Source organism: Pseudorca crassidens, chromosome 8, assembly GCF_039906515.1.
Source record: "Pseudorca crassidens isolate mPseCra1 chromosome 8, mPseCra1.hap1, whole genome shotgun sequence".
In the NCBI taxonomy this organism is placed as follows: domain Eukaryota; kingdom Metazoa; phylum Chordata; class Mammalia; order Artiodactyla; family Delphinidae; genus Pseudorca; species Pseudorca crassidens.
This window is the reverse complement of record NC_090303.1, coordinates 59168066-59195459: the sequence shown is the minus strand read 5'-3', so window position 1 is coordinate 59195459 and position 27394 is coordinate 59168066. Positions and strand designations below refer to the sequence as shown.

The 27394-nt window shown below is 44.3% G+C and overlaps 1 protein-coding gene and 1 pseudogene across 4 annotated transcripts in view; both read left to right on the top strand.

Moving 5' to 3' along the window:
- Window positions 1–27394, top strand: part of JAZF1 (JAZF zinc finger 1) — a 336091-nt gene that overhangs the window by 290021 nt on the left and 18676 nt on the right. The window lies entirely within an intron of this gene.
- On the top strand, window positions 2619–5288 carry LOC137228607 (heterogeneous nuclear ribonucleoprotein A1-like; annotated as a pseudogene).

The following is a 27394-nucleotide window of genomic DNA, read 5'->3' as shown; positions in this document are numbered from 1 at the left end:
TCAATATCAAACAAACAAACAGTTCAAAAATGGGCAGAAGACCTAAATAGACATTTCTCCAAAGAAGATATACAGATTGCCAACAAACACATGAAAGGATGCTCAACGTCACTAATCATTAGAGAAATGCAAATCAAAACTACAATGAGATATCATCTCATACCAGTCAGAATGGCCATCATCAAAAAATTTAGAAACAATAAATGCTGGAGAGGGTGTGGAGAAAAGGGAACCCTCCTGCACTGTTGGTAGGAATATAAATTGATACAGCCACTATGGAGAATATTATGGGAGGTTCCATAAAAAACTAAAGATAGAACTACCATATGACCCAGCAATCTTACTACTGGGCATATACCCTGAGAAAACCATAATTCAAAAAGATACATGTACCACAGTGTTCATTGCAACACTGTTTACAATAGCCGGGACACGGAAGCAACCTAAATGTCCATCAACAGGTGAACGGATAAAGAAGGTGTGGCACATATATACAATGGAATATTACTCAGCCATAGAAAGGAACGAAATTGAGTTATTTGTAATGAGGTGGATGGACCTAGAGTCTGTCATACAGAGTGAAGTAAGTCAGAAAGAGAAGAACAAATACTGTATGCTAATGCACATACATGGAATCTTAAAAAACGGTACTGATGAACCTAGTGGCAGGGCAGGAATAAAGACGCAGACGTAGAGAACAGACTTGAGGACACAGGGCAGGAAGGGGAAGCTGGGATGGGGTGAGAGAGTAGCATTGACATATATGCACTACCAAATGTAAAATAGATAGCTAGTGGGAAGCTGCTGCATAGCACAGGGAGATCAGCTTGATGCTTTGTGACGATCTAGAGGGGTGGGATAGGGAGGGTGGGAGGGAGACTCAAGAGGGAGGGGATATGGAGATATATGTATACATATAGCTGATTCACTTTGTTGTACAGCAGAAACTAACACAACACTGTAAAGCAATTATACTCCAATAGGGACTTCCTGGTGGTGCAGTGGTTAAAAATCTGCCTGCCAGTTCAGGGAACACAGGATTGATCCCTGGTCTGGGAAGATCCCACATGCCACAGAGCAACTAGGCCCATGCACCACAACTACTGAGTTCACGCACCACAACTACTGAGCTCACGCACCACAACTACTGAAGCCCACGTGCCTAGAGCCTGTGCTCTGCAACAAGAGAAGCCACTGCAATGAGGAGTCCGTGCACCACAACGAAGAGTAGTCCCCACTCGCCACAACTAGAGAAAGCCCGCGTGCAGCAACAGAAGACCCAACGCAGCCAAAAAATAAATTAAAAAAAATTTTTTAAATTATATTCTAATAAAGATATATAAAAATATATATATACTCTCTTGACTAGACAGAATTAGATCTCAGTTTCATCCTAGAGTTTCAAGTATTTTTTAAGGATTCTAGAACTAAGATTTATTTTGCAATTTCTAAACCCTAGGGGAATCTTCTTTTCTCATTTTTTCCATTTCCTATCCTCATTTTTTTGTGTTCTTTTTTAATGTACTTTAAAAAAGTATTCACTTAAGGAAAGCTTAGAATGGTTTAAATTGTGGGTCAAGAATCTTTTCTATGAAGGACCAGATAGTAAATACTTCAGGCTCTGCAGGCGATGGGGCCTCTGTTTCAGCTGCTCACCTCTGCTGCTGTAGCAGGAAAGCAGCTATAGAACTATGCGAACAAGTGGACATGGTGTGTTCCATAACACTAAAAGTTTTTGTGGAACCTTATTTACAGATTTGGTCCACAGGCCATAGTTTGCCAACCCTGGTTTAAATCACAGAGATAAAGAATTAAAGATAGGGGACTTCCCTGGCCGTCCAGTGATTAAGACTTCGCCTTCCAGCGTAGGGGGTGTGGGTTCGATCCCTGGTCAGGGAGCTAAGATCCCATATGCCTTGGGGCAAAAAAGCAAAACATAAAACAGAAGCAATATTGTAACAAATTCAATAAAGACTTTAAGAATGGTCCACATCAAAAAAATCTTTAAAAAAAAAAGAATTAAAGATAAATGTGATCACTATGTATAAAATAGTCAACAAGGCCCTAACTGTATAGCACAGGGAACTATACTCAATGTTTTGTAACAGCCTATAAGGGAAAAGAATCTGAAAAAAAATCTATCTACCTATCTATCTATCTATCTATCTATCTATCTATCTATCTGTCTATCTGTATGACTGAATCTGTTTGCTGTACACCTGAAACTATCACAACATTGTAAATCAACTGTACCTCAATTAAAATATATATATATAAATAAAGATAAACGTGATTAAATTCCCTGAAAATAAAGTATTAAAACAATTCATACCATTCTCCTTTAAAAGTAATAATAATCTAGAGTATAACTACTGAGAAGGAAAGGCAACTTAGATTTTTTACTATATATGCCTATGTATGATTATTTAATCCTAACACCAACCCCACTGAGACAGCATTATTAATTCCCATGTACAGATTGAAGAAATAGAGGCTTAATAAGGTTAATTTGCACAAAGTCCCGTGTCTGTCACTTCCAAAAATGAGGTCTTTCCAGTGTACTCATACTTTATTTCCACATTAATCATTATTATATTAACACCTTTTCAAAAACTTCATTAGAGATACGTTCGGTAGATTACTCCTTTCTGCCCGTGCACGCACGGTAAGCACTGCTGACGTCTCCCCCACTCCACTGCCGTCATGTCTAAGTCAGAGTCTCCCAAAGAGCCCGAACAGCTGCGGAAGCTCTTCATCGGAGGTTTGAGCTTTGAGACAACCGATGCGAGTCTGAGGAGCCACTTGGAGCAGCGGGGACCGCTCACAGATTGTGTGGTAACGAGGGATCCAAACAGCAGGCGCTCCAGAGGCTTCGGGTTTGTCACGTATGCCACTGTGGAGGAGGTGGGTGCGGCCACGAATGCAGGGCCACACGAGGTGGATGGAAGAGTGGTGGAACCAAAGAGGGCCGTCTCAAGAGAAGATTCTCAAAGACCTGGTGCCCACTTAACTGTGAAAAAGATTTTTGTTGGTGGCATTAAAGAAGACACTGAAGAACATCGCCGAAGAGATTATTTTGAACAGTATGAGAAAAATTGAAGTGACCGAAATCATGACTGACCGAGGCAGTGGCAAAAAGAGAGGCTTTGCTTTCGTAACCTTTGATGACCGTGACTCCGTAGACAAGATTGTCATTCAGAAACACCACACTGTGAATGGCCACAACTGTGAAGTAAGGAAAGCCCTGTCTAAGCGAGAGATGGCTGGTGCTTCATCCAGCCACAGGGGTCGAAGTGGTTCTGGAAACTTTGATGGTGGTCGTGGCAGTGGTTTTGGTGGGAATGGCAGCTTTGGTCTTGGAGGAAACATCAGTGGTCCAGCTGGCTTTGGTGGCAGCCACGGTGGTGGTGGCTGTGGTGGCAGTGGGATGGCTATAATGGATTGGGTAATGATGGAATCAGTTTTGGAGGTGGTGGAAGCTACAATGATTTTAGCAATTACAACAATCAATCTGCAAATTTTGGACCTGTGAAAGGAGGAAACTTTGGAGACAGAAGTTCTGGCCCCTGTGGTGGTGGAGGCCAATACTTTGCCAAACCCGAAACCAAGGTGGCTATGGCGGTTCCAGCAGCAGCAGGAGCTACGGCAGTGGCAGGAGGCTTTAATTACTGCCAGGAAACAAAGCTTAGCAGGAGAGGGGAGCCAGAGAAGTGACGGGGAAGCTACAGGCTACAACAGATTTGTGAACTTAGCCCAGCACAGTGGTGGCAGGGCCTAGCTGCTACAAAGAAGACATGTTTTAGACGATACTCATGTGTATGGGCAAAAAACTCGAGGACTGCATTTGTGACTAATTGTATAACAGGTTCTTTTCGTTTCTGTTCTGTGGAAAGTGTAAAGCATTCCAACAAAGGGTTTTAATGTAGGTTTTGTTTGTTTGTTTTTTGGCACCCATGCTGTTGATTGCTAAATGTAATAGTCTGATCATGACGCTGAATAAATTGTGTCTTTAAAAAGAAACCAAAAAAACCTCATTTAGACCTTCAGCCATTTAGCTGCCCCAGTTACTACTTCTAAACCTAAAATACAAAAATACATTAAGATAGGAACTGTGGTTCACCTTCATTCACAGTAACCCTCACTTTTACCCCCACTCCATCCTTCAAATAGCAGGTCAGAACTGAAGAACTTACCAGTTTAGTTTAGTCAGGGCTTTCTTTAAGGGTGAGTTGGAGCTGACTCCAGGGAGCCAGCTATTAAATATTCAGGCTTGCAAACCAGCTGTTAAAAGCTCATCCTGAAATTGTCCATGGGCTCCACTCTAGAGACCCTGATCCAGTTGGTGGGTTGGGCATTGGGGTTTTTTTAAACCTCTCTCTAGGTAATTCCAACCTACAGCCAGAGTTGGGAAACCACTGCTTTTAAATGGGACCCCTCTTGTCATAGCTGTGTGTTTTCTTGCCTGGGTTAACCTGTATTCCACTTTGCTTGGAGAACAGTTACTGTAATCTACTTGCTTAGCTTCCAGACATGAGTCCAATGGGACTGAACAAATGCTTACTTATGTCTTAGTGGCGCAGCCGTGGAAAGAGTTGGCTGGATTTCTGGTTATAATAGCACTGCACAGTCTCTCCTGGAAAATATTTGCATATATTTTTTGGCCCACTTGGGAAAAATTCAAGTATCAAACCAGAGAAAGGTACCAAAGGAAATTAAACCAATTTTTTTTGTTTTCTTGTTTAGGCGGCCTATAACGACCATGAAGTCACAGATTATATCTATAAATGTGTAATTGAAGTTTCTGCATGGTGTTGTTTCATTTCATATTCCTGTGTCTCCTGCTATCTGGCCTGAGAGTAGACCTTTAACATTCCTTTATAGTTTTGGCAATAGGTTGCTCAGATTATAACATTGTGCAGTTCTCCGGAGTTACTAATAAACAGCAAATCATTTTACAAAGTAAAGTATTAATTTTCCCCTCAGGATGGAAATGACTGGTAGAACTGACAGAATTAGCTTGACATTTAGAAGCTTTGTCTGAGTGGAGTTGAGGTGAACTCCCCCCCAATCCCTTTATTTGTAGAAAATGAAATACACCTAAACAGCCTTACTAAAGGCAGAAAATCTGAGAGGAAAAGATAACTAAGGTGAGGTCGAAACTAACATAATTCCCCCCACCCACCCAAAAGAAGAGAATGAAACAGAAGGAAAAAGCTCAGAGAGATAAATCCCATCCTGTTTAATGGCGGAAAAAAAGAAAATTGAAATATTTTAGCCTGACTGAATTTTGTGACCCACTTATAAAGTCCTGAGGCCAGGCTTTGGTATTTCTAACAGATTCTGCCCTAAAGAGTTAAGTATGTGGACAATGCCTAAAAAACATTCTCTACACTCTTCCCATTGAGAAAATGGCCTTGATTTATATTTCCCTTTTCACATAAACGTGCTGTCTTAAGCTGGAGAATGACTTCATGGTGCAGTACTCTCTGGCTTGCGTATGTATGTGCAGGGTCACTAACACACCCTTTCCTGGCCTATGACTTGTTTGCTTGTTTGTTTATATACTGCTTTGTTCTAATCACTGGCCTTTCATCTTCTTCATTGATTGACTTGTAAAATTTTTATCCTGCTTCCTGAGTGTTATGGTCCAGTCTTGTAGCTAATTTGCTTCCTTCCTCACTGCATTATGCGGATGCTTATTTTTAATGTCTTACTACTCAAAGCGTTGGTTAGAGTAAGGATGGCAACGACGAGATAGTACTTCAATTATTTTTCCTCAACTACATCACTCATAAGAGACCTTCCCAAACAAAACATTTTCTTGACTTGAAGAAAGCAATCAAATCGATGCCGATCTGTAATAATAATAGATTATATCTTTATAGTGCACAAAAACATTCACATCACCATTTATTAACACCACTTTAAAGACAAAAGAGATCGAGGCTCATCTAAGTGAAAACTGGCCCGAGTTCAGCAGTCCCTAAGTGAGTGGCCCTGTTTTCCACAGCACCAGGATGGGGTATCTTCTCATTTCATATAATTTATGGAGCATCTATTTTGTTATAGTCACCGTTCCAGGTATTGGGAGTACAAAAAAGCAGAAGGCATAGCCCTTATGGATTAGAACTTAACATCTCTTAGTAGAAGCAGGTTATACACGTGTAGAGCAGACACTTAATGAACATGACATACACACAGGTGGACTAAATTACTAGCATGGATGATTAGCTAGACAAGATAGAGGTACACATAGGGTCATTCTTTCCATACTGTTTTAGTGCAGTTACAATCTATATATTCACATCCACAAAATGTCTTAGAAATTGTAAGGCAATGTAAATTCCAGAGCAGTTGGAATAAGGTGAAATCAGTGGGAAAGTGATTGGGGCACACAATTTTAGAGCAGGATCCTTATGGTATGTCAGCTTAAGGAATTCGTAAGCAGACCCAGATATGTTGACAAAAGGGATTCTGTAAACCTGGAGTTTTCTGGGCCATCTTCTAAAACCCTGGGAACATAGAGGTAAAGTGGTGAGAGCTTTTGGCATCAGAGGGATCTGGATTCAAATCCTGCTTCTGCAGCTTGAGAGGTAGATGGCCTTAAACCTTTGTAAACTTGGCCTCCTCATGTATACGTTGGAGACAATGCCTACCTCCCCATGAGGATTAATGTGATAAAGACAGGGACGGAAACAACTGCTTGTGTTAACACTGTCTCTACTTGAACCTCCAATTTAGAAAGGACATTAGCTCTGAAAGCCCTGTTCTGCATCCGAGGCACCCAGTGTGTTCAGGAACCACCGGGTCAGTGGTGGAAATGGCCGACATGTCAGGCTGTCAGGGCTTCTTGAAGTAGCTCTACAGCACGTTCAAAACAAAACATTTCGTGCTCTTAACTGAATCCTGCCCTTTTAGACAGTATTTCACCAGCCCTGGCCAGGACCACTTGTGCATGTTTATTTTTTGTCTGTACTAACCTCAGAGAAGATTGATTCCAGGAATGTGCATTACTGGTGGCATTTGCTAGTGATGTGCTTTTGGGCATGGGCATATTTTCCAGGGGAAGGAGTCATATCTGAGAACAAAAATGACACTATTTGTTATCAGAAATACAGGAGCATTTTAAGATAACCATTTTATGACCAGAGCTGGTAGAAGTAAAAGCGTTAGCAGGTTTACAAATTTTTATAGTTTGTCTTGTTGTTTTAGTAAAGGTAGCGATAATAACCGTTTTAATTGTGGAACTTCAGAGCGTGAAGAAAATGGAATATTGGATGTTTCTAGCAGATACACGCACTTATCAACGAGCTCTCTCCCCTCCCTTGTTGAAGGATGCGCCCACATAGGCCCAACCGCCATCACTATCTGGGGGAGGCACCGTCTCGGTCAGATGCCCCACTGAACATCTCACTGATAAGATATGTCAAGGTCTTAGAGCCATGTAAAGGGCATCTCAAGGTCTTCAGGACCAGTGAGTTTTGAGTACAGTGTCCGGGAAACTCCTTGCCCTCTTTCCTATGAAGGGCAGAAAACATCCTCAAAGCTGCTCTGAGAGGAGAGGGCATCAGATATCACTGTTCCTCCACCCGGCCAAGGAGGGAGAGCCCTACAGAGGTCATATAGGTTCTCCAGGGCGTCAGGCTTCAAAACCAAAGTGATGTTGGCCGAGCAGTGCCACTCTAGGTATTTACCCAAAAGGAATGGAAGCATACGTCCACAAAAGACAGGTGCAAGGATATACAGGGCAGCTTTATTTGCAATAGCCCAGACTGTTAACTAGGCCATCTCCAGGTACACGTATAACCAAATTGTGATATGTCCATACAATGGAATACTATTTATAGTGATTTAAAAAAAAGAAGAACAAAGTACAGTTACACCAAAAAAAAAAGAAACCACCATGGATGAGTCTCAAAAACATTATACTGGGGACCTCCCTGGTTGCACAGTGGTTAAGAATCCACCTGCCAATGCAGGGGACACAGGTTCAATCCCTGGTCCGGGAAGATCCCACATGTCGTGGAGCAACTAAGCCCGTGTGCCACAATTACTGAGACTGCATTCTAGAGCTCACGAGCCACAACTGCTGAAGTCCGCGTGCCTAGAGCCCGTGCTCCGCAACAAGAGAAGCCACTGCAATGAGAAGCTCGTACACCGCAGCGAGGAGTGGCCTCCTCTCGCTGCATCTAGAGGAAGCCCGCGCGCAGCAACAAAGACCCAACGCAGCCAAAAATAAATAAATTTATTTAAAAACAAAAAGCATTACACTGAGTGAAAGGAACCAGACACCAAAGAGTACATATGAAATTCAAGTAGCGGTAGCTGATACGTAATGATGGAAATCTGAATAGCAGTGGACTCGGGGAATGTGGGGAAGGGTCGCACCCAAGAGAAGTTTCTGGGCTGATGGAGATATAGTCCATATCTTGACTGAAATGTTGGTTACACAAAGGTAGACATTTATCAAGCTAACTGAATTAGACACTTAAGATCTGTGCATTGGATTTACCTCAGTTAAAAAAAAAAAAAAGTTGTTGGCCCAGGCAGAAATGAGGAACCGGAGCCCACAACTTCCACTCACTCCTTGAAAGAGCAAAGAGCATTTCCTCTGCTGTAAACAAGCCATTTAAGAACAAAGGAAGTAAATACACGCAGTAGTTTAAGAAGAAAATCTCTGGAATTTCCTCTCTGTTGAAGAAAGACAGCAGAATCCTTTATTCTCAGCTTTGGAACTCTGCAGAAACGATAGCAGCATGGTCAAATAAAACAATTGCTACACTTATTAAATGAAGAACTAGTTGCCAGACACTGGGTCTCAAGACACAGAATCAGTGTTTCCGATAGAAAGTTATAGCATCTGGGTCTTCCAGTATCCAAAATATTTTGCTTTCCATGAGACAGTGAGAATTTTACAGGAGAGAAAATTAAAGCTGCTCAGTTTCAGCCTGCATCAGGCACATCCTCTGAAACTCTAAATAAGCCCCGTTTCTATAATGGGCAGCCACCTAATAACAGCTTATCTTCAGATTTAACATTTGCAGTAACAAAAAGGCATCAACAGTTTATCTTCTAATGAAAATACCTTCGAGTCCTACCATTTTGGCAATACCATGCTTAATCATTTACATTTAGTTATAAACGTGAATTTCATCTCTTCTCTTAACTGTGTTATTGTTTAATCAAACTCAATAAAAATATGTCCACTGTTAATTCCCACAAGAAATCTTGACAGTCTTTATGTCGTGTTTCACCTGGCGCTAGAAACATAGTTCATGGCATGGTTTTGGCCCTTGATCCTTGTTGCTTTTTCTTTGTCCCAGCAGGGGCTCTGCACTGGCCAAAAAATATCACGAAATATCACAAGATAGTTATTTTAAAGGGCACACTCCCTACCCCCCAAAAGAATGAAGTCTCTTTAAGCTAGGGTCCAGAGCTCATTCGTATGCCAGCTCCCATCAGTACACACTTTCACTAATTTTCCTCTGGAAGCAAGTACCAGAACCGAAATATGAGTGCTAAAGAGAGCCACCCATTGTAAGCATGGAAAACGGTGCGGATTCCACTGAAAACACAAACAAGCAGACGCTCAGCGCTGCCCTGCACCTCTACTGCGAAGGTGATGGGGATTTAACACCTGATGAATTCGTAGCCCAGCCAAATGTGTGTGTTTCCAAGGAACCCCTTTCATTTTCCTTCCCGTCTAAAACTCAGCATATTAAAATCAGAGAAGCCCTTTCATCTTCGTGGGTATCATAGCAGCAAACTTATTTTAATGTCTTTTCCATGTGGGTCTACTTTTAACAATAAAAGGATCCCCAGGCGCACACAGCTGCACCGCATTACAGACAGAATCTGCAGAAAAATGGGAATGCTTTAAGCTAATTTGTTCTTGCCAAAAAGAAAATCCAGGTACAGAATCTCCCTGCTTCTGTCCCCGGGCTTTGTTCATACTCCTTGGAAGGGCACTAGAAGGGAAGTGGTATCTGACAAGAAGGGAGAAACGGGCTGCTGGAACCTTTCTGGTACCTGGAAAGGAAAGGATGCTGGCCACGCACTCAAGCCCCTTGCCACCAAACTTACATAGTTCCTCCTCGGGAAACGGGATGCTGGTGATAATTTACATTCTTCAAAACAGCAACAAGTTGGCTTGATCTTATCAGATCAGAGATGTGTTTCATACTCCACTGGACTGAATTTTTCTTTAGCCGATTCAGGCTCTCTTTGGTATGGAAACACACATAGAAAATCACCCCTGAGAATCTAAAGTTGGTTGGGAGACCAGTATATAGGAATTTGAAATCTAATCATGCCATGATGTGCTGTGTTTTCTACCTAGATACCTGATTATTACTTCTTTTTTTCCTAAAGGCAAAAAAGGTAGCCAAGGTGTTCCAGATGCTTACACGTCCAAGAACAAGTCACTCTCAGGGAACCCGCTTTTCCTCTTGTCAAAATAATTTTGAATAAAATAGCTAGACAGCACCCGTCATTGCCTACCAGCTAAGACATCTCTTTGCAGCCTGGGTCTGGGAGGATTTTTAGTTTTCAAATAGATATATTTTTCAAAATTACCATAATTTTCAAGTAACAAGAAAAAATACATGTAAAGCAGATTTCTTTTATAGCAAATAATGAAAATGGTACTTTCCACGTGAGCTATCGCGAGCTCTCTCTATGTTATATAACTGCATCCTAGTCAACATCCTCGTCACAACTTTGACTTGAAACAGTTGCATAGGGAATTCCCTGGCGTCCAGTGGTTAGAACTCTGTGCTTTCACTGAAGAGGGCCTGGGTTTGATACCTGGTCAGGGAACTAAGATCCCGCAAGCCACAGGGCACGGCCAAAAATATTTTTTAAATAAAATTTAGAAATGTAAAAAAAAAGAAAGAAAACAGTTGTATAGAATCTTAAGCTCAGGGGTGGAAAGAACCTTGACATGATTTTCTATTGGCTGTCCTCTTCCAGTTCCTGTCTGCCAGGCAGAAATGTACGGTGTGTTGGGAGATTTTTATTGACATATATACACTAATATGTACAAAACAGATAACTAATAAGAACCTACTGTATAAAAAATAAATAAAATAAGTTCAAAAATTGAAAAGAAAAGAAAAGAAAAATGTACGGTGTTACCCAGGCTGAACTCCAAGGCCCTAACAATTAGCAGGACCAATGCCAGGCATTCAATGTAGGATGATGTTTTTGAAACACGATCATGATCCTGTATCTTGAACAGGCCCCCAAGTGACACCCTTAAATGACCACTTTCTAATATAAGAACTTTGCATAAAGTTCTAGGCCATTATTGTGTTGACAGTCTCCCTAAAATTCAACCTGGTGAAGTTCATTTTGGCAGAGTATGTTGTTGCTACCAACAGTATTTCCCTGCCATTAAAAGGAAACAGTCTTTGAAAAAAATGTTTAATTAGAGCCACTTGGTTTCAGTAATATATGTGTATATAATTTAGAATATGCTATGTTGTACCTAAAGGAAAATTATTTTCGTAAGACTAACGAAACTTGACAAATGATGAACTTTTAAAAGCATATAATTAAAATGTTACAGCTCCGTTGTGAGTGAGGTGCCAGAGGGCGCCCGCCTGGAGATGCTTGTGACGGGCTAGGCGGGTTCCTACCGCCACCTGTGGACAACACACCTCAGCCTGGAGGGTTTTTTCCCCTGGGAGATGAATAAGACCTTTTTGGAAACTAAAACCATAAAATTAAAGTTATGAAGTAACTATAAGTATAAAAATTGGAATTAAAAATAATTTTTAATCAGAGTTTCTGGAATAACTATAATAAACATGCATTACAGAAACATACTATGGGTAACTAATACATGGTACTTGGCAAGTAAATAACAAATGGAAAGTTTAGTAGAATCCAGTTAACCCATTTGTAAATAATCTATAGGGCTGTGTTTCCTAAATAAGTAATAAATATTCCAAAGAAGATTTTTTTCTCTCTCTCTTTTTTTTTGGCTCATAATAAAGATCTATTTTCTGGCATCATCAAAAGAGGAAGGTTTGCCAAGACCAGAAAGCTTGTCCTTTGCCATGTAGGAGCCCTTTAGCTAAAGCTATAAATGTGGCATACTGAATGAACATTGTCATTTTAGTTCTGTCAAGCAAGAACGGCAAACTGGAAAATGAATTATGCTATATTGGAAAGCAGGTTCATTTTCATGGTAGCTGTGCCTCTTTAAAAATAGCATCTCACAGCCTCCTAGAATTTCTGTTCACTTTGTCTGTATTTTCTATTATAGAATAGTATATTTTGGAAAGATGACAGGGCTGAAAACTGAATGGATGTTTTCTCGGAACATTTTGCCTCTTTTGTCATCTTCCAGAAGACGGCAATCTGTTGGTCCTTCAGAGTGATATCAGGCTCTTGTCTAGAAAGTGCTCTGAGTGGCCTGAATTTATTAACCTAGTAAACCATATTGTTACTTAGGTGCCTGGTTAATAGTTGTTGTTGACTCTTCTCACTGACAGAGCAAGATACTAAACAGAATCAGTTCTGAATGCCGCTTCTTTGCAGGCTGGTAGTAAGTCATCTTCCCTCGCCCAAAGGAGCTCCAGGACTTAAAGTTGGCTCAAGGGACCGGAGGCTGGGGTGACTAAATCTGAGGTCCTGGGTTTGATTCCCATGTGGGCCAGTTCACTTGGCTCCATCCTCCAGCCCTGAACCATGCCCTTGAGGCTGGTTGAACGTAGTCCCTTCAAATCTCTCAGTAAAGAGATGGTGGAGGCCTGGTCAACACAGGTAGGGTGAATCAGGCTCCCAAAGATTTGCCTTACTCTCTGGCTTGGCCCAAGGGGATCAAGGCCAGTGTAAAAATATGGTTATGAGAAAAACCAACTCGGATAAACAACAAGGTCCCACTGTATAGCACAGGAAACTATATTCAATATCCTGTGATTAAACCATAATGGAAAAGAATATGAAAAAGACTATATATAACTGAGTCACTTTACTGTACAGCAGAAATGAACACATTATACATCAACTATACTTCAATATTAAAAAAAAAACCTCACAGTGCATGTCTGTGAAGTAGTCTGAATGGCCTCAATTTATTCAGTGACAGAGCAGCAGTATTGCTGTGACATGTTCATCTCCATGGTCTCTTGTGTTCAGTACAAATGCCCTTAGAATAGTCAAAAGAATAGGAGACTGACAAAGACGAATTGGTAAAAGTAAATGTCTTAAGACTGGGGCGGCCTCAAACCATTTTGGTACTTGTTGCCGAGAGAGGGCAGAGATTCTGTGACTTGGATGGAAGGGGGTCCGTTCTACTTCCTGCTCTCTTTAAAGTGATGGTCAGAGAGCAGCTCCCTCCCCTCGCCCACCCGTGGGAGAGGATTCCTGGGGGAGTGGCTTCATTAGCTACGTTGTCATTCCTTAACACCCCTGAATTTCGGAGCATTACTGCCCCAAACTCCTCCTGATGAAGGCAAGCAACAGAGGAAAAACAACATGCCATAAAATAGCATGAGATCTTTACACTGTGGAATTTTAGAACCAGAAATATGTGTCAAGATCACCTTAGCTATTGTAATTTGTAAGTTATGACCAGCAATTTTTAAAATAAGGAAAGAAAGAAACAGAAAATATGGTGTTTCACACTTAGCAAGGATAAATATTATCTGAGGAAACTTGTAGTTTTGTGTGTGTGTGTGTGTTATTTTCTGAGTGGTGATATAAAATGTTTATTTTTTTACCAGATCATGGTCAGAAAATTTGAAAGCCAGTGACCTAGACTCACCCTTTCATACAAGTGTAGTGTCAAGCCCAAGGTCATGTGGCCCAATTCGGTCAAAACAGTATCAAGACCCAACCTGCCTGATTTCCATTCTAGTGCTTATTCCTCTCAGTCACACTCCAGCCAAGGCAAAATACTGAGTGTGTTCTCATCATCAGTTGTGCTGTAATCGTAGTTCTTCATTCACGAGACCTCATCAAACCGTAGCCATACAATTTCTTCTGGGCCTGCAGATCCCGGAATGTTCCCAGGTTCCCCATTGCCAGAAAGAACACAGGGTCCTTCACTAGAGCTTAACCACAAAGAGGAAGAAAAATGTTCATGTTTCGGTGTGCCCTTTTTTTTTTTGGTAGAGATTTCTCTTTGGTCACTTATCCATCTTAGGCAGTAACTGAGCGCTCAGCACGAAGACCATCATTAGATACATCTGAATAAAGTAAAGGTGGGAAAAGATACAGTCTATACCCTGAGGGACTCCAGGGAAAAGAGAAGAAACTGTGTCACATCAAAGATACCAGTGAGAAAATTGTGTCTGATATTAGTGCAAGATAATATGAGAGCAGACGGGTGCCAGTGGCAAAAAAGGCTCCTGTGTGGGGCAGGTGTGGCCTGGAAGGGCTTCTGGACGTGATCTCCCACCAGAGATGTTTTGTGTTTGGATGTGAACCTTGGGGAGTGCAGGCTTCATTTCCTTCACAGAAGGCCATTTTTTCCCTCCCAAAGAGTCAGCTCACCAGAACTCAGAGATTTCAAGACAGGTGTTTTCTCTCGGCTCTGTCCTGGGGTAGGTGAAAATGATTTCTTCCAAATATTGAAGGAACAGATACTGCCACCTCCCTCTACAGTTCCCGTAAAACCTGAGGTGAAAATAGTTGTGAGTTCCTCTGCGTTTTAGCACTGCGACACTGATATTTTTGGAAGCATCTTACCCCGTACCTAGTTGAGACCATTGTATCTTTACATGGTCGCTTCTAAAGATCTAAAGTTGCTGAGAAAGCTGAAATAGTTGATGTAGAAAATATGAAGCAGACAGATGGTCGGTATTTCCCTCTCAGTCGGAGCTCTGGGCAGCCTTCATTTTTTGTTCTCCCCTACTCTACCCTGCGTTGATCTTTCTGACTATTAGCACTCTTGTTCCCCTTTCCTGTCCTTGTTTTGACAGGAAGGAAAATAAACGTAGGCAGTGATAAAGCTGGGAGTATGGCTTTCCAACTGCAGCTTCTTCCAGAGCCTAGTGCCCTCCTGGTAGCCTGCCTGCCCGCTGAATGGTAATTAGTTGGATAGGAATTTTCACAGGGGCCTCCCCCTCGGAGCGATTTCGCCAAAGAGTAACCCTCTTGTCTAGACCGTACAAACCCATAAAGTCATCACTAGCTGGGATTTCCAAGCTACAGAGCAGTAATAGAAAAGCCTGCCCCTAGTCTTAGGGGATTTTTCAGTATAGAGCGCTCATCGTGGAAACCTGCCCTACACACCAGCACGCAGACCTGTCTCCAGGAAGAGGGATGGAAAGTCGCCCGCCGCCTCCGTCATCCCTGGGAAGACACCCCTCACCATCTCTGCTGTGTTGGGTTTATACACAGCCTCACCCACGCCTTGCATTTTAAACCCGGGACACTCTCCTGGATTTTATTTGTGCAAGTGATTTTTGAGAACGATCCAACTGTGCCTTTTACTCTCTTGTTTGCCAAAGCTAATTATTATTAGTGCGATAAAAGCACTTTGAATACTTGACATTTGAAGAAACTAGACTGGCATCACTTACCCCGAGAAAGACGAAAAGGATTCAGACTTCAAATCCAGTGCTCTTAGCACTTTCGGTACTTAGCAAAGTATTGACAGCTGTTACAACAATAGCGAGGATGAGACTGGAAAATGGAAACGTGCACTTTGGAGGGAAGGGGACAGAAAGGGCAGGGTGTGTCCTGAGCCCCCTCAAATTCTCTCCTAAGAGTAGGCGTGAAATCAGGTAACTGAACTGTGTTGAGTCCAGTGCAGCTGGCGTTTCAGAAACAATGTGAAAACAGAGATTACCTAAGGAGGAGAGCAAATCAAGAGGTATGATTTATGGAAAAAAGTATTTATGGAAGCGGAGAGCCCCTCTGGTCCCTACCCCAGCTTGGTGAGGGGCATTAGAGTTAGCCTGTGGTGTGCCTGCCTGGAGTAATAAGAATGACAATGTTAGTAACCTGTGTCAGGACGCCTAGAATGTGTTGGGTGCTTTGCTGAGCACGTGATTCATATCCCCACTTTATACACGAATGGAAACCAGAAGTTCAGAGATGTTAACTAACTTGCCCGAGGGCACACAGTAAGTTTGGGTGCCTGGATTTTAACCTAGGTCTGCCTTTCTCCAAAGCCCACTCCTGCTGTCTGTCCTCTCTGACTCCTGAAAATGTGAGGTATGACTGATTCGTTTGTGTGCCCTTCAGAAGTGCTCAGTTCCTCCTGTGCTCCTAGAATGATTATTTTTCAGGTGTCACTTGGAGGTATTATTGTTCATACACAGAACAAACATTTGAGTGCCCACTACATGCCAAACGTATGCACAGAGATGAAAGACATCACCCCTGTCCTCGGGTAGCCCAGAGACTAGCAGGGGGAGACAGACGATGAAATCCACACAGGATGCTAGGTTCCCTGGTAGAGACAAGCTTGGTGTGTACACAGCCTTGGGGTGGGGAGTCACAGGAGACTTTTGGGAGGCGATGATATCCAAACGGAGTTTTAGAATGAACACATCTTAGTCAGATGAAGAAAAAGAAGAGGGTGTACGAGGCTGGCTGGTTCAAATGGGTGGGGAGGGAGAAAAATGCCCAGACAACAAAAGTGTGCCCAGTTTTGTAAGTGTAACCTGAAGCCTTTGGAGGGTTTTAAACAGGAGAATGTCAAGGTTGGCTTTACATTTTTAAAAGATTATTCTGACAGATGAATGAATGTTGGGGATGGTTATCTACTGCAGCAGTACCAGGAGAGATGGCAGGGATGGGACTAGGCTAGTGGGGGCACATGGATGGACTCGGGATATTCTGGAAGTAGAGCCTGGAGGAGCTGGATGAGTTGCTGGAGGAGGAAAGAGAGGAGTGACTCCTGGGTTCTTTGCTGCACAGCTGAGTGGATGGTGGTGCCGTTCCTGAGCACGGGGGGCAGGAATGGGAGCGGGTTTTCCAGGGTGGTACACAGTCAAGAATTCTTTTAGAATCAAGACATGATCTTAAATCATCAACCACCTCTGTCATGATGGTTCTGGAAATCCCACAAGCCTGGGCTTTCTTGAGAGATTTATAGCACTTCCCGTGCGCACTGGGGCCAGGAATAACATCGCAGCTCCCTCAGCACTTCTGGTTTTCGTTCCTGAGCGGGTGGCGAGGGAAAGGAAAGGAGTGCTGGACCAATACCACTTTGAGAGAAAACTGTCCAGACCTAGTTTCCAAAGCCTCAGAAAAAGCCTCCCGTTCTGCTAAGGGTATAATAGTTTTCTGCCCTCTCTGCCTCTCTCCCTGGGGTTTCTCCAGCCTCATCTCCTCTCCTGAACTGATTCCATGGTGTGGGAGCAGGGCCAGAACTGGCTCGAGCCCACGGACGCACTCCAAGATGGGACTAACCTCCTCAGGCAGTGGCGGCCTTAGACCTTTAGCAGGCAAAGTGATGCTGAACTTTAGATAAGCTCATTTACACTGTGTTTTAAGATTCTTCCAAAACAATGTTAATGCATTCCCTCTCGCCCCGACCAAGAAGAGGGACTGAGATGACCATTCCAGTTAGATCCCGTGCCTGGCAAATCTGTTTGACCAAATTACACATTATGTTGATGGAAGCAAGTATGATTGATTTTTAGTCCATGTGATACTTACCCCAGAGCATCTGCATATACCTTAGCAGCGTATCAGACAAGAATCAAGAAATGTTATACCAACTCTCTAGAAAATAGACGACCAGGGAGCTGGGTCTAATGACTGTGCTGGAAGACCCAGTGCTGAGGTCTGCAGGGGATGGAGAGGTGAGTAAAAAAGAATCACTGTCGTCAAGGAGATGAGAATCTAGTTGCAAGGGAAGACAAGTGTGCAAATAAAGCTCCCATCAGGCCCTGAACCTGAGAGCCTTAAATTATTAAGTTTGTGATGGTCAAAGGAAGGAGAAGTCACTTTTACTTGGCAAGAGTTCAATTAGTATTTCATTACCTGGGGAAAGTAGCATTGGAGAGAGGCTTTTAAGGATGGGTGTAGGGGACTTCCCTGGTGGTCCAGTGGTTAAGAATCCGCCTTCCAATGCAGGGGATGCGGGTTCGATCCCTGGTCGGGGAACTAAGATCCCACATGCCGCAGGGCAACGAAGCCCACGCGCGCTAACTACTGAGCCTCTGTGCTCTGTGTTAACCACTGAGCCCGTGTACTCTAGAGCCTGTGCACTCTAGAGCCCGCGTGCCGCAACTGAGACTCGACACAGCCAAATAAATAAATATTAAAAAAAAAAAAAAAAAGGATGAGTGCAGGTAAGGATGAGAGGGTAGGGATTGTGTATTCCAAGCCCCCAAAACCTAGCCAGGTAGCACAGAGGTGGTTTGGGGACCAGTGATGGTTTACACACCGATTTGATTGGTATATTGGATTCACAGAGCGTACACCTGGGTATAAGAACCTTAAATGCTAGGTTAAGGAATTTTGTGTTTAATAGACTTGGCAGTGGGGAACCATTTTTAATGAGAGAGGTAACTAATGCGATCAAATAAGAGTGATATTATGGATTGAGGCTCTTTGGGGGAATGTTAATTAGGCAACAGAAGGAAGATGACTTGGAAGGGAAAGACCCTGGGGGCTGGTCCGTCAGGGAGGAGGTTATTTCCGTAGTCAGGGTGAAGGTATGGAAATAGATTTGGTTTTCTTGATGAAGTTTCTGCATGTCGGATGGGAAATGACTTAATGTGGAAGGCTTTTCAGCGCTGTTCTGCGTTACCCACGAGTCCCTCCCAGTTGATAGAAACCTGCCCACTTGCTCAACAGAAGTAAACCTCGCAGACGTTGGAATGTTTATGTTCGGCCCAAAATGGCTCTGGTTTTTTACACAGCTGTAAAGTGTATTTAACTCCCAAATAGAAAACACTTCTTGACTACTGTTTCATAGCTCCATAAAACGGGGCTCAATTGTGTAGGTGCTCTGTGCTGTCATCCCCTATCTTTCTACGCAAATCTGTTTCCTCATATTGTTATTCCAACGGAAAAAAAATTCAACCCAGCATAAACTACCTTTTTTACAAGCAGTCATAAGAAGAAGGCCCCAAAGACAATGAGGACCCTCCACATTTATATTTTTAACCCAAGACTACAGTTCTAACTAGCAGGGACACAAAATCGCTTTAATTATGAATGTTTTCCATTGTGGTTCTGAGTGTAAGTCAGGAACAGATGTCCATTTTCCCCCAGCTCAACTGTTTTTAATCCTTTCTTGGACATGAAGAGAGACATCTTTAAACGTGCGCCAAAGTTCAATTAACATCCCTGGCTGAGGGTGAAAATGCCCTACCTTGTTTTTTCCTCAGCCATATACCTGCTTTGACTGCCCGTGCCACAGAGGACCAGGGGAAAGAGTCCAGCTGGCAGGGGTTTTATTACTGCAAAGTTAATTTGCAGATTAAGCCTTGGGCGGGCGGGGTCTGTTCCACCTTTTATATATTTATTTATTTACTCTCTTTCAGGTATAAATAAAATTGCACTGTAAAACATTGCAGCTTAATTGCAGGAAACCCAGTGCATTTTTTATCGTTGTTGTCGTAGTTCTGCAATGGTTAAGAGCTTATGCTCTCTTCCTTCACATGGAGCTGTAGAAATCTCGCGTAAGAATATATTTACAGCCAAGGCCGTGTGACTCGGTTTGTCGTGTTTTTCCTGTGCTCTGTGGAACAGACGGCTGTTCATTATTGAAAGGCCTTTTTCTCCCGCGAACAGAGTTTGCGGGGAGGAGAGCATTTATGTGAGAATGCAGAATGACTTCCAGAGACTACGGGCACTCTGGCTAGAAAGCCTCACCAGTGCAGGGACATGACAGCAATTCGCTTTCGGGCCCTAGGTGTGTTTGGGCTGCATTTTCTGAAGTGCATCCCGCTGAACAGAGCACATGCCTGACGAGTTCCTGTTTGATCGTCGGAGGCAGAACCACAGCTTCACACGCTTCTCTTTCTGGAACCCACCCCCAAAAGATTGGCACCATCATATCATTTACGTTTGGCTTGGCTTTCTAAACTTTCACCTTTTATTCTATTTTATTTATTGCGGGGATGGGAGCCGCCACAAGGTTTGCAGGATCTTAGTTCCTCGACCGGGGATCGAACCCAGGCCCCCAGCAGTGGAAGTGGGGAGTGCTAACCACTGGACTGCTGGGGAATTCCCCACTTTCACCTTTTAGAAAAAGATAGCCATGCATTTCTCTTGGATGCCAAAACTTAAAAATTATGTCTCTGAAGTCGTCTGAAAGGGCCATTTATAAATACAGACTGTGCAGGTTGCTTGGACTCTGATGACGTTGCCCATTCCAGAGGTTTTCTTGTGTCTCCTCAAAGGTTCGCTGAATATCAGTTCATTAATCCTCATTTAGGCCACTGGAGAATGCTTCCTTTATAGTCTGTGACACATGGATTTTCCCATTAGGAAATCTGTAGATGACATATGGCTGATGGGACTTGCAAAGCGTGGTTGGTTTGCCTTTGGATAAAAAGTAACATTCTCCTTACAGAGCAAAACCAATGCGAATGAAGAAGTAGTTAGTAGACCTGAGCTGAAAAATAGGAGGTTGACTAAGGGTTGTAATAATCGCATTTACAAACGTCACCCCCTTGGCACGCGGGACTCACTGCCTCTCCAAGGTCCACCTTTATGCCTGTGCACCAAGATGGATTTGAAAAATGGACCATCTAGATTTAGTGCTGGCCACAAATCAAACTCCAGACCATAATGGAGGGAGGAAGTTGGGGCAGTAAAGTTGTCCAGTGGCGTGAGAACTTCGAATTGAAAATTCTCACCTTCATCTTCCCTTCAGGACCAAACTTCTACCTTGACATTAGAGTGACAGTTGGAGAGAAGTGTTTTGACCTCCTACTCCTTAAATACTCATGAAGCTGCATCTGTGTATGCAGATCGTGGCTGGGGGCTACGTGGACTCAGTCAAAACTACCTAGGAAGCATCGCTAGCTACCTGTAGTTTCCAGAAAAAGATAGCCATGGGTTTCCAGAACTTACTCTTTCAGCCTCACATTCTGAAAAGTAAACAGGCAGCTGGTGTGGGTAAACACAACCTTGGAGGACTGTGGGTGTCCACTGGGCGAACAAGTTTTAGACAGTGTAATGTGCAGTCTCTGTGAAATGAGGGAGGTCTCTGTCCTCTGGCTTGCAAATGCTGGGTTTCCCATTTATTTGACCCGGGGAATCCACTGACAGGACATCAGCTTGAGGAGGAGGTATCCAGGACCTGGGTATCAGACATCTGCCCCTGCCTGTACCTTTGCTGAGTATGTGACCAGGGACAGGTCACCTCCCCAGGCCTCAGTGTTGTCCCCTGTAACAGGGGAGTTTGGCACAAAAGACCCGAGGTCCTTTCCAGCCTTGAAACGTTATCACTTTATGACCCAGTAGTGACAACTTATAAAGGTCAAGCTTGGGTGTTTTAAAAATCAGTCGGGAGGTAAGTACAGACGGTGCGCTCAGGACTTGTAGGTGTACGAGAGAAGCACAAAACTGAGTCCAGGCTCTCTTGGAACTTAAAACAGACCTGGAAGACGTACATGAAAGGGGCAGGTAGAAACCAGAGCAAAGGTAGAAGGGCAGCAGCTGAGGGAGGTGTGAAGTCAGAGCAGAAGAGCTAACAGGGGGGCCTTTTAAATGAGGCTGGAGAGCTGGGACCAGCTCATGGAAGGCCTAGGAATATGAGATGCAGAAATTCAAAATAAATTCTTCCTTCACTTTGCATAGAGTGTCAGGTCTTGGTATAGAAATACCATTTCCTAACTATAAACATGAAGGAAATGGCAAAAGGACAGTGAGATGGTATCTTATGTCACTGGGTTTCTATTTTTTGTTCTTTATGGACAAGGCCTTCTTCCTCCCACATGTTGGAAATGCTGGGTGGGGTGTCTTCCTGGCCTGCCCTGTCCCGGATCATTCTGGAAAACAGGCCAGAAGCAGCCCCTCAGCACCCATCCCCTCCGTGGAATTACCACACAAGGAGGCGACCCACATAGAAGCCCCTGCTGAAGTTTGATAATCTGTCTTGGAAACACGGGGGAGGAAGGGGGGAGGGGAAGAAGGAGGTCGATGCCACAATGTTTGCGTCTCCGGGTTGGTACCTTCAAGACGCAGCTGTCTAACGTCTCAGAAATCTCTGGTCCGTCCTCATCCATTATAATAAAAATTCCCATCCAGACTGGCCGCAGGCAGTGCCGGCAGAACAGAATTCACGCACCTGATGATTTTGGAGTCCGATCTATAAATAGACCATCCATCACATCTCCATGGGAGCGTTTGGGCTGAGCGGGTGGGTCTGTTGTTATTTCTGTTGCGGCCTATCTGGGGACCAAGAGGTGTGGTTTATTAGGCCAGGACTGTTCCTGTTTTCAGCCTTCAATAGATATCTAATAATAAACCCTTAGTCTTGTTACTAAGCCGTGGGAAAACATCTTGTTTATCGCCGTGTGGCATTTATATGGCATCGTTCTGTTAGGCATGACATACTTACTGTAAACACAGTGAGAGGAAGCAGCCGGCACATGTAGGATTTCCACCTAACAATGCCTGTGTCCAGGGAACCCTGAAGTGGCCTGAAGAGGGGCAAGGATGGAGGAGAGGAAGGAGCCCCACCACCTCTATTTTGGACAAGGAGGGAAGAAGACGTGCTATGATGAGAGCAGGTCTGTGATGAGCTTGTTCTCTGCTGGGCGCCGTAAAAAGCCTTTTCCGTGTTCCGGCTCAGTTTGCACCACGGCTGTCAGGTAGATCCTGTTGCAGGTCTCATTGTTCAGGTGGGGTAACCGGGACTTGAAGGAGGTGGGTATGTTCCCTAGGATCTCACAAACAGGATTTGAATTTTGGCATCTGAGTCCAGGAACCATGCTCTTATCACTAGGCAGCCTCTCGTGGCCAGAGCTGATGCGTATGAAAGTCACAGCAACAGGGAAAGCTCAAAGCCACTTCTGAAGTCAACTCTGACCAACTGAAAGGAAGCCAGTCTTCCGAGGATGTCTTTGTCACAGAACATCTGCCAGGATGGGCTGGGGCAGGGTAACTGAGGGAGCCGGCTGCCAGGCCACAGCAAGCCACCCCATATTCTTGTCCAAGGTGAGAAAATCCAGGGAGACTGACCAAGAACAGCACGTGGGGCAGGTAAATCTGGAGGCAGTGACCAGGTGGCCAAAACACAGGCCAGAGCAAGCCAGGAGGGAGAGGCGTGAGAACGGGAACCAGCCCCACGTGGAACATCGTAGCCGAGCCTGAGGACCACAGGGGCAGGAACCAGCCATGGCCACGGGAAATCGGGCAACTTTATGGACCTCTGCTGCTCCTGGGGTTCTGACACTGACCCTGGATTTAAAAAAAGCCACTGAGCAATGTCCATCATCCTGGTTGGCTCTTTAATTTGTGAAATCATGTGTGTCTGCTCAGCCAATGAAAATACTAACTAACAGCAGAGAGTGCTATGTGGCAGGTACTGGTTTAAGCACTTACACAGATATTGACTCACTGAATTCTCTGCTGTGGGTTCTTTGGCAAAGAGAAAGTTGAGTTGCCTGAGGTTACTGAGCGATTCAGTGAAGGAGGCGGCATTGGAATCCAGGCTGTCGGGGCCCCAAAGCGTGCGCTCGTGGCCACGTGAGATATTGCCAAAGAAATAGAAATACAGGCGAAAGCATTGTCAAGGTCACTGGACGGTCACACTAAGACCTTGGACTTCAAGGCCTGTCGCAACACCAGGGCCCGGGAGAAGCTTGGTAACAATCATGTAGGAAATGAAAAGGACCACGAGCAGGAAAAGACACGTTCTCCCCATCTCACTCGAGCCATTACCCTCGTGCCTGGATGCAAAAAGTCAGACTCATTTTTATATCATGTGCTTGAGACAATCTCTGTGACCAGGAAGTTCTTGGCCCTGCAGTTTCTCCCAATTGCTTTGGTCGAGGTTTGTCACTCACGTAACGTTTCACCAGATTTAAACGCGGCCCTGATCATTATGAAGGCCGCCTGCTATGTGCAATATGTAAAAATGCCATTCCCGGGGCTTTCAGGAAGCTGCCCTGTTAAGATGCCAAATAGCCTTCTTACAAATCAGAAGTACTCTCATAAAACTCGTTTTTCATGTGGCCCTGGCTAAAGTTTCCACATGGGATGAAGTGTGAAACAAAGCTTGTATGGGAGATCGTCGAGATTTCTGTGAACTTACAGCGACTCTCATGACATTATTCCCCAGAGAAGAGACGTATTTTCTGTGGTGGCACATTTTCAGGTCCTCAGCTGGGTGTGGAAAGAGACGATGACTCTGTTTCCCTAGAAAGCGGTTTTTGCTGGCGGACCCTAGTTACTTCTTACCTTGATGATTGCATCATTTTTCTGGATATCCATCCTCCTCCTCTTCCCAGCCCTCCCCTTTGAGCTTCCTCTTGGCATAAAAATGTCCATCCTGTCTGTCCATATAGCACATTAAATTTATAGTTAGAAAGGAAAACACCATTCCAATACCCAGCCCTGGCAAGCGCCTCTGTATCGCAGCGAAGGCTGCACTTGTTTCAAGAGACAGTCCTCTGCTCCCATCGCTTCCAGAATTCACATTATTGAGAGCAGGGCACTTCCCCACTGGAGGAACCCACGGTGTGATGAGCTGTTGGGGGGCCCTTGTCACACTGCACACCTTGAAGGCAGAGAGACTGCTTGTCTCTTTCACCCCCAGGTCTCCAGTATTATGGGTGAATTAATGAAGAATAAGTTCAGGCTTTTAAGCCTGAATGGGCAGTCTGTTTATTTCGGACAGCATTAGAAATCAGTACCCTCATCCATCGTATTAGAAATGCAAACTACATCTTAGGCATTTTTGTCCATGCGTTTTAGACAGATGACTCTGACCAGATGATTTCTCGCTGGCTTTGTCCATACCTGGCCATCTCTTTCAAGTCTAGACAATTTTAAATTACTGATTAAAATAATAATACCATCCAGAGTTGATGTAGTACAGAACTATGTGCCAGAAATTAATCTAAGCACTTTATACATATTAAATCATACAGTCTTCTCAACAGCCCCATGAAGTTAGCTCTAATATTTTTCCATTTTACAGATGAGGAAATGGAGGTGTAAAGAGGTGGAATAACAGGTCTAAGGGCACCAGGTGGTAACAGCAGAGCCAGAATCCTAATACAGGCACCTGCTCCCAAGTCCCTGAATTACCTGCCTCACACACAGCCTCTGGCCAGGGTCCGGCTGGTTTCTGTGGTTGTGCTAATCGGGTTTAATGGGAGATGGCGCTGTTGTGTGCGTGCATCTCACAGACTGTGGTCCCTAATGGCGTCATCATTGTTCCTCTCATTTTATCATATACAAATTGTAGTGTGTATTAAATAAGCGTAATTACGAAGCACAAAATATGTATGTTACATACAGATACCTGTGTGCATTATGTCATGTGATTCCATCCTTCCAGTGCACAGGGCCTCTGCCGTGGAGTCCCTTCATCCCAAAAAGACTGGCTGAGCCATGCTGGGTGCTGGGGTCTGCTGGGAGTTAGAACAGCCCAGCCTGAGGAGCCCACCCTCTGATGGCAATCTCCCAGGAGACACGTGAGGGTGACGGGCAAGACAAGTCCGCCAGCCGGCCTTGGACACACCCAGACCTCCCCCTTCCCGGCTCCCCTGCAGCTCCTTCCCAGCGCCGGGCAGGTGTGATTCTCTGGGTCCAGCCACTCACCCCTCACAGGCACCTGCTTGCTGGCCAGCCCTCCTTAGCTCCTTAGCTCAGCTGCAAGATTCGAAACTCTGAGAACCTATTCTGTTCAGCAACCTGATGACAGTTGGTAATAGAGTCCAGGGCACCCTGCAGGAACTTTGTAATTCAGCAGGAGGGCCCTGAACGACTTGGGCCATTTCTTAGAAGCAGATTTGCCCACTCCACAAACAAAGATTGGCTTCCCTGGAGAATGTTCCAAAAAAATGTGAAGTGTTATGGTCCAAAAGGACACCTGCATCAGTGAAGAACTGTCTTCATACTTCCTCTCCATCATACGTGCCTGTCACTTTCACCGGGAGACGCTGTGTGTGCCCTCCTGGTGCCCCTGAGGTCTGCCTGCTGACAGCCTGCCTCCCCGTTACATTGTAGGTTCCTGCTAGCCGACGCGATGCCTTATTGGCAGGCACCAAAAACGACCTTTCTCTTCTGTTTCAGCCTGTTCTATACCCTATTTAAATGTAGGTTCCAATTGTTTGATTTGTTTCCTCTGGATGAAATGTTGGTTCTTTTAGAAAGAAGTTCTGTAAATGAGATGCTGGTGGTTAAAAATGGCTTTATGCTTTCTTCCTGTGACTTGTGGTCCAAGTGATTTTTACGCTGAGACACAGACCTGAAACAAGTGTTACAAACACATCTCACACTCTGATACTTTCTATTCCATTCTGTCCTTTTATTTTTTTAAATGCTGATTGTGCCCCGCAAAAATGATTTCACGACCCACTTATGAGTCGCAATTTGAAAACACTTCTGCAGCAGAAGTAGGTCTTAAGAGTTGCCTGTTGCCACAGGAAACCTTTATGTTAAGTCTCCATGAATCTTGAGCAGCAACTGGAAGGCTCAGGGGAAAGGAGCCATTTTGATCTCCTGCAAAGATAATAAAATAGTGGAGCCGATGAGGAGGGAGGAGAGGGGGGATAGTGATGTCACTGAGATCCTCTCAGTACTGCAGGGACTTTGTCGTTCCTCATTGCTCATTTTTTCCCTGAAAGATAGCCAAGACGTGGGAACAGTAATGGAGACACTATTTTCTTGTGCTTTGGGGGTACTTTCTTTCTCCTCTCACCAAGATGGAGAGCTGGGAAATTAGGTACCAAAACTCAGAGTTAGGAACAAGCTGCGGGGTTGACTCCAAAATGAGGTGAGAGAAGTACAGAGGGATTCTTTGACGTCTCAAGGAGAAAGGAGAAAAGGATTGAGGCATAATAAGAAAGCATTGATGAGAAAGAGGCTCGTTTTTTCTTTTCATCTTTTTTTTTTTTGTGGTACGCGGGCCTCTCTCTGCTGTGGCCTCTCCCGTTGCGGAGCACAGGCTCCGGACGCGCAGGCTCAGCGGCCACGGCTCACGGGCCCAGCCACTCCGCGGCATGTGGGATCTTCCCGGACCGGGGCACGAACCCGCGTCCCCTGCATCGGCAGGTGGACTCTCAACCACTGCGCCACCAGGGAAGCCCCTGTTCTATATTTTTTTAAAAAGAGTTGGAGCGACAGATACCTCTGAATGTGAGGACAAGGAAGAAAGTCCCGAGTCTCCTGAGAGGGGGACATATTCTGAGAAGCAGGTGTGGCAGCACCCGAAGGAGGTCGGAAACGCTGGAGCAATGCCTTCAAAATCCCGAGAGAAGACGGGCATGAACTTCAGAGGCTACCATCA